The sequence below is a fragment of the Typopeltis vanoorti genome, chromosome 3 (genome assembly GCF_054136105.1).
Source record: "Typopeltis vanoorti isolate ZY-2024b chromosome 3, IOZ_Tvanoo_1.0, whole genome shotgun sequence".
In the NCBI taxonomy this organism is placed as follows: Eukaryota; Metazoa; Arthropoda; class Arachnida; order Uropygi; family Thelyphonidae; genus Typopeltis; species Typopeltis vanoorti.
Window position 1 is genome coordinate 175,190,541 of NC_143551.1, and position 8,186 is coordinate 175,198,726.

The window sequence follows — 8,186 nt, forward strand, 5'->3', positions numbered from 1 at the left end:
GAAGGTTTCTTATTTGATGGCAAAGTACGCCAGTAGCCAATTGAACTACACTCTTCCTTATAAACCCTTCCGCTTCCGTGGACGATTTACGTTAACGCACAGAATATGTCACTCGTGCAGAAAAATGAGGAAATTATTATTTTTTATAGTTCAAGGAAGAATGTGTTTATTAGGTCGCTGGAGTAACCAGGACGTCAACGTGCACATTTGATACAAGTATCGAATAGAAAAATTGAAAATCTTGGAACGGGAATTGTAATATGTATGAAGTTTACATGAGAAATGAGTCTTCCTGGAGATTGTCTTGTTGTACACAGAAGAGTGCTACGCCCTGAGTTCGGTATAACAATCTCACGAAGCACAAGTGATCCAGTGACAACGATTTTTCGGCTTCCCTATGTGAGAATATTAAAAAGGATCCTTAGCGCTCTCACGTGAGCCCCGCTGAGTTTTAATTCCAGCAACGGTGGATTAAAGCGATGCGGTTATATACTGAGATGGGCCCAGTTATTTGGAAAGAGATATAACTGTTCGTGCAAGTTTGGTAGATTAATCAACTAAGTCCACGAGGTGTGCGTCGTGTCAATTAAATGCATTTATTACTCTTCCAGTTTGTCTGTTTCGTGGATTGCTAAACCAGATGCAATCCTGCTCCCACCGCATGAGACTGCCTAATTCATATTCAGTTGAAAGGCATTTCCAAATGTTATTCGCATCCTAGACAGAATTCAAATGGAGCTTTCCACCCAATCACAAATTTGTCAAAAGGGCATCAATAATAAAAGTCAAACAGATTGTCAATAGAAAATATTTTGGAGGTTCGATTAAGGTAAGATTACCACTGAAAAAGACTGGTTGAACCTAACAGACTACTTCTAACTGTCTTTCATGATTTTTTTTAGATCTCAACCTCGTGATGCATTCCCTACACTAACTGGATGGATTTTCCCCATCAAACCGACTGCATTTAATGGACATGAAAGAAATTATATGATTTTCTTTCACGTCATGTTCGCGTGTCCTTTTAACATAGACGTTCCAGCATAGTTTACTTCGTTAGTTTCCAATTGCACGCCTCTTATCGCTCCACTGTCAAATTAAAAACGAAACAGAAGCTTACCGTTTGATCATCGTTTATTCGTAATGTTCAGCCATCCTGCTTTACGGATCTCGAAGGATGCTGTAATTATTTGGGACAGGACAAGAGAGAGAGCGCGTAATCCTAGCTGAAGATGAAAAACAAGTTGGAATATCGCAAAATCATCTTTTTTACATTTAACCAGCTTAGTCTACATACACATTGTTATCTGCACCTCTCTCTCTCTCTCTGTTTTAATTTTACTTGCATTTTTGTTGACCTATTGTTGTTTTTGTGTCATACTGTTCCTCCTTAAAATAGAACTACTTAGTATTTGATGGCGTGGATCATTCCGCAGGAAACTGTCCGTTAACAGGTTTACGACGAAACTCTGTAACATATCTACGAGAAGCTCATAGTATGAGGGATATGCAGAAGTTTATGTTATGGTTGAATAGAATGAAGACAATAGAAGAATGGATTAAATAAAAATTATTTAATGTTCCAATATTCCACAGACGCGTCATCTGGGATACAGTATAGGAATTGCAATAATACACATAAACCTCAGAATAAGTATTAAACTAAAAGTCTTAAGAGGAGCGTGAGGTCTAAGAATTACAGATTCAAAAATTTGAAAATCTGCGCAAGATAAATCCTTCTTCTGAATTCAATCTTGAAGAAAAATTGGTCTAAAGAAGTCGATGATTTCAAAGGTTCCCTGATATTTCTGACGAAGCAAACGAAGTGCGTAATTATCCACAAATGACCTCACCTCTGCATGATACAAATGTCCCAATTAACGGAGAAGAAGATAAACCTGAACGCTATCTTACCCAAAAAGCTCTATTCTTTAAACTTCCATGATTGTGTGCATCAATACATCACTTCATGTCACAGCTTTTTTTTGGCTTTTGCTAATAAAGACAGCCCTACATCGCGCATGCTAAACTTGAGAGTTCATTTTTGGTTAATCACCCGGGCTAACCACCTGGCCAGGTTGGCCGAGTGGTTAGCGTATCCGCTTTCCAACCAAAAGGCTGTATGTTCGAATTCCCCCGTGGGCATGGATGTTTGTGGTTGTCTGTAGCAATACTAGTGGTGGTAGGCGGTAGATGGCGTTGGTGTAGTTGTGGTTATCTGTATTTGGTGGAGAGTCGTAGAGGAAGTGCTCTCCCTCGATGAGTCTTTGGACTACCTGGAGGTGTCACGTAATAATAAAAATAATAATGTCTGCCTTATTCACTGCAGTTCTATCATGGAAAATGCGAGCATGGAATTCAATACGCGACATTTTGGTACAAAGATAACAGTTCTACAGCTGTTGTGTTTGATGCCTGAAGACTTCTTGGTTAATATAAGCAGGAGTTCTCAGCGAACTGTTGATGCTTGACGAATGAACCCAACTCTTTTCTGCTCGTTTATCTCTTTTATCACAGATTATGTGGTCATTGAATGTCTTAGATTTTCGTTTCATATTTCTGTTTTTAGTGATTGATATCGAGCAATCTAAGTGGGGAGCCTGTGTATCTCGATGGAAGTGTTGTGCTCGTCCATGGCGCTAGACAGCCCGAAGAATGATTCGATTCTAGTCGCCAACAAGAGGAACTTTTTCTAAGCCTTTTTTCGACCGGTTCCCAAGTTAATCGATCTGTGGCATGGGTAAGCGAAATTTTTCTCCTGGAAACTCGTTTTTTTTTTTTTTTTTTTTTTTTTTTGTCCTGTAAACGCAAGAAATCGCCCGTAGAACTCAAACTATTTCAGATAATAAGCACAGTGTTAGGATTATGGATCACGAGGTGGCGTCACTTGTCAACTGCCTCTCTTCACCAGATGCCATGTACACTATCTATCAATAATTCTCCAGGAATTCAGTGACTTCGAGAGAGGTGTCATCGTGGGCTGTCACATTGGTGGAATGTCCACACATGCCATTGCAGCTAAAGTGAAGCATCTAAAATCAACGATGTGATCAACAAATGGAGATGCAGACGCTCTGGGTGTTTTCCAAAGTAGGAAAACACCCAGAGCGGCCGCAAAAAATGATCGATAGGGACAGGAGGGCGTTAAAATGAGTCTGCGCCGATTGTGTTAAACTACAATGAGTGATGAGTTCCAGAGCGACAGTAACACCATGGTGAGGAGTAATACTGTACAAAAAGAACTCCATTTACCGGGTTTTGACGGAAGAGCAGCGGCACATAAGCCGAGCATCACAACAACGAACAAGGCGGCTCGTCTGGCTTGGTGCAAAGAGCATGTGGACTGGAGAATTGACCAGCGGAAACGGTACTCTGGAGCAATGAATCAAAGTACACCTATCTCCAGTCTGATGGCAGGGTGTGGATGTGGAGCAAGCCTGGCGAACTCTTGTTACCACTGTGTGTTGTAACCTCAGTAAAGTTTGCTGGTAGGGTAGTAATGGTGTGGGGTGCATTCAGCTGGTTTAGAGAGGAATCACTGGTCTTTGTCTGTGGTTCCATGAACGCAGCTCAGTACCTTGATATTCTGGATAATCACGTGCTGCCTATACTATGGAGTTTTTATGGAAGGACCCGTGTTACTATCAAGACGACAATGCCCCATGCGACAAAGCTGCAGCTGTCATGGAAAGGTATGAAGAGATGGGTGTTAAACAACTGTCCTAGCCTGCGCAGAGTCCTGACCTCAACCCCATCGAACACCTGTGGGACGAATTAGAGCGGCGATTGAGGTCCACAGAGCCCGTCGTCGATCTGTCGCTGAACTCAGTGCTGCTTTGATGGAGGAATGGCTTTCCTTTATTTTTGCAATAGAGTCGCTGTTCGCAGTCATCAAGGAAAATAGTTGTGTCCTAGAATTTTTGCAACCAGTACATGTTCTTCATTAAAATGGCATGCAGTGTATTGAAAAAATAAATAAATAATAAAAAGAAAGCAAACCTTCTTAGTTATACAACACAAATGAATACTTATTACTTAATTTAAATGAAAATGAATGTTACTCACCTTTAGTTTAGAAAATAACAGCATAGCTCGAAGCGATATGAATTTTCGTTCCGTCGTTAGCTTGGATTCTTAAAACTTCGAATATATCCTGCACTTTTCCCAGAATGGATTAAGAATAATTCAGCCAAGCTAACGACTAAACGAAAATTCATGTCGCTTCGAGCTGTGTAATTGTCTGAAAGATTATGAAATTCACTACCTCTTATATTTTCTAAACAACTTTATAAGTAATGGCAAAGAATAACAGAAACATTCTAAATGGTAATTTTAAAATCTTGATGCTACGCAAAAGTATCTTATTATTATTATTATTATTATTATTGTAGGCAGACTGATTATTGTAGGCGTGTAGCCTACGAAAGCACGCACGATGTTATCGCTGCTCCCATTTATATAAGTTTGAAGTGGTTTAAACTCATGTTTTTAATTTGAAAGTGCTGCTATTTAATTCCACTAGTCACGCTGAATACAGGGACGTTTAAATCACCAAAATCGGCTAAGTAATATCCAAATTTTGTGTGCTGAAAGTCATAGAGTGAACTGCTGCCACCAACCAACAAAGATCAAAGTACGTCGCCGTTTTAAAAGTCGCACTACAGTCGCTAAAGGGAAGAAAGTCCAAACGTCACCGATACAGCAGGTCAAGCACAATGAGCTGTAACAAGTGCAATAAGCCATTAAGTGACGAAGGGGGAATTGTTCTGGATGTGGCCGAAGACAACACTTCCGATGTTCTGGGATCTCAGAAAGCATGTGGAAAGCAAAAGGAGCCGCGAAACAGACCGAATGGCGCTGTCTGCAATGCCGTGAGAAAATAAAGAACAAAGAACAGACAACAATGAAAAAGCAACGACGCACATCGAAGTAAGTCCCTTCCTGATCCTAAAATTACAGACAACTTAAACTCTTTCAAACTTTTGGTAAAGATTTGTTAAATATACACATGGAACAAATTAACAAAAAATTCGATGAGTATGAAAAGTACATACAATACAATAACATGACTGTAGAAGAAATGTTAGGAACCGTGCCAGAAATAAAGACAAAATTAACGGTAGTGTTTCTTGTGTTCTATCACTTCATCATCTCAAGCGAAGATGAAGAACTGCAGCAGAGGTAAACACATTCAAGTGTCAAACGGAGCACATGCTACAAAAAGAAAGAAAAAAAGAAATTCAAATTGAGGGAATGCCAAAAAGAAAAGACAGAAGATTTAAGCAACATAGTGCAACTGATCGGCAGCAAAATTGGCATTCAAGTTGCAACCACAGACATCGCCTCTATTAACCGAGGCCCACAAAAAACAAACAGAGACCGCCACCAATCATCGCTCGTTTTACCAGCAGAAGTCTGAGAGACCCATTCTTGCAGCAAGCAAGAAAATAAGGCCGACAACAGTGATCCTAACTGACAAGAAACTCTCAACACCAATCTATATAACTGAACACTGGACTCCATTCTTTAAAAATATTTTATTCCAAACAAGGAAGACAAAAACGGAGAACAACTACAAGTTCCTGTGGACTAACGATTCACAGATATTTATGAGAAAGAATGAAAACACTCGAGTTTATAAAATTGCAAGAGAATTCGACCTTCACAGTCTACCAATATAAAACACTAACTCTTCACATCCTTAAGAACAAGATTAGAAATCACCTAAAAACTATATAATGGAGATCTCAAATATAGGCGAACATATATTTGTTTGTGCTTGTCTAGTGGTGGTGGTTGGCGGTAGATGGCGTTAGCGTAGTTGTGGTCAGTTGGTGGATTGAGTGGTTGAAACAGAGCTTGTAGAGCAGGTGCCCTTCCTCGATGAGTCTTGGACGCCCTGGAAGTGTCAAATAATAAAAATAATAATAATATCCAGTCAGACAATATAAACTTCAAGGTCTTTGACTCGTTGAAGAAAGAGTCAACAACATTTCCACCAATATCAACTTCACTAGCGTACTCACAAACATAAGAAGTATTAAAAAAAACACTGGCTTACATTGATAACACAGCTCAATTACACCTTGACAAACATAGATGCTCTAATACTGACCGAAGGTGCAATAAACGACACAGAAAGTTACGCATACAACATTAATAATTACCAAACCTACAACTTACGTAGACCAAAGAGGAGGTGGCATCGTGGCATTTATCAAAGAAAACTACAATGTGACTGAAAAACAAACTCATTTCGAACATGCTGAAACACTAATTTTGGAAATCACAAATAGCTACAAACATAGTATCAAATACACAATAAACATAATATACAGACCCCCAGATAATAATCCACTCAGTTTTCTTCACGAGTTAGAAACATGGCTAAGCGGCATCGAACCGCGTACAACACACAGGCTTATCCTAATAAGAGACATTAACATAAATACTCTTGACCATATTCCTTCAACCACTAGCACATATCTTGATATACTAAGTCAGTACAACATAAACTCTACCATTAACTTCCCAACAAGAGAAGAAATACTCAACATTTCACTAACACAATCATGCATTGATCATATCAACATAAGGCCTTCCATCCATACATATACATCAACGTCAAAATTGCCAATCACTACTTTGTCTCAACTTCGTTTTATTACGTTACCTATCCCCCCCCCCCTCTCACCACCACAAAAGTCAACAAAACCCGATCATCTTAAAGAGCATTGTCAACAACCTTGTAAAAAATACAGGCTGGAATTGCATACCTAAAATAAACGATCCTGTAACATTATATGAGAATTTCCAACTAAAGTTCAAAGAAATATACAAAAAAAAAAAAAGCATACACAAACGAGGCGACAAACAGACAATAATCCATGGATAAATGGCGACATACTAAATAGTATTACTGTAAAAGAAAATCTATGGAAAAAACTAAAAAAAGTCACCCAGTAACAAATATTTACAAACGTTATACAAAAACATAAGAAATCAACTAACAACAAAAATGCGTAGGGCTAAAAAGACACTACTACTTCCAAAAATTCATGGAATATAACGACAACATGAAGAAAACATGAGCTACGCTCAACGAATTAGTAACTCGAAAAAGGAAAACTTCAGCACAAGATTTTATTGCATAAAGTTTCGATCAGGATACAAACCAAGAGGAACTAGCAGACTCATTCAACCATTACTTCACAAACAATATTACACAACTCAAAAAAGACAAACTACCAACGATCAACAAAAAACTACCGACACAAAGTCAACAACAAACGATGTATTTCCACATGTAACAAAACAGGAACTGAAAGAAGCACTCTTACAGATAAAACTAAAGACCACTCCAGGAATAGACAAAATAAGACTCAGACCTTTTAACACACTTTGTACAAATAAATCCAATACTTCTGAAACTCGTGAACATAATATTCGACACTGGCATTATTCCACAACAACTAAAAACTGCAATAATTACGCCAATTTACAAATATCGTAAAAGAAACGATACTCAGAACTACAGACCAATAGCTACCCTACCAGTAATCTGAAAAATCAGAACTAGAGACCAATAGTTACCCTACCAGTCATCTCAAAAATTCTAGAAAAAATAACACACACCAGACTACAGAACTATCTACAGAAGCACAACATCATCTCACAAAACCAATAAGGCTTTCAGAAAACAAAAAGCACCATCACTTTATTAGAAGACATCGCCGACGGAATAAACAAAGCTCTCGATAAAAACAAGTACGCCGTCCTTATACTGCTGGACTTAACCAAAGCATTTGATACACTTGAACATGACATACTACTCACCAAACTCAACTCAATAGGTATAAGAGGAACATTGCATACATGGCTCAGGAACTATCTCTCAAACAGAACACAAGTAACAAAAATAGGTACATGTCACAGCCGGGGTATACAAATGAAACACGGTGTTCCTCAAGGCGCCATATTATCACCCACTCTATTCAACATATTCATTAACTATGTTCATAACCTGGCCATTAGGAGTCAAATATTTCGGTACGCAGATGACACCGCACTACTAGCAATCCACACAGACATCAACACGGCTCTCTCCAAAGCACAACAAGACCTAAATGAAATCACAACATACTTCTACTAAAATGCAATTGTAATCAACGGCACCCAAAACACAA